General features: G+C 38.9%; 1 non-coding gene across 1 annotated transcript; it reads right to left on the bottom strand.

Moving 5' to 3' along the window:
* Window positions 1–363: 363 nt before the first annotated feature.
* Trnai-aau lies at window positions 364–437 on the bottom strand. The gene has a single exon. It is a non-coding gene; the product is annotated as a tRNA-Ile (tRNA).

Genomic DNA, 437 nt, shown 5'->3' on the forward strand with positions numbered 1-437 from the left:
GTTATCACAAAATTACGACGAGAGCAGCAGAAAGTAATAGGAATAAACTAATAAATGTTCCGCTAAATCTATATTCAGACAGCTTTTTCGCAACAATGAACGTTAGATACTACTAAATACATTACTGGAATACGTGGTCACATTCATTAGCTTTTATAATTTACAACCACCATCCGCATGGCACGGACAGGTCGGTAGCATTAAAACAAAATCCATTATCGCGCCCAGAAAATGCGCGACATTTCCGCCACTTTAACTTCGTAAATTAATCATTAAATAAAAATAAAGAGGTTATTTACCATTGCATGAAAAACAGTAGGGATATGTGATGCACAAAATCAATATAATGCGGATGAAAAAAGTTGGCCCATGGGGGGATCGAACCCGCGACCTTCGCGTTATTAGCACGACGCTCTAACCAACTGAGCTAATGGGCC

Source organism: Ischnura elegans, chromosome 5, assembly GCF_921293095.1.
Source record: "Ischnura elegans chromosome 5, ioIscEleg1.1, whole genome shotgun sequence".
Taxonomy (NCBI): Eukaryota; Metazoa; Arthropoda; class Insecta; order Odonata; family Coenagrionidae; genus Ischnura; species Ischnura elegans.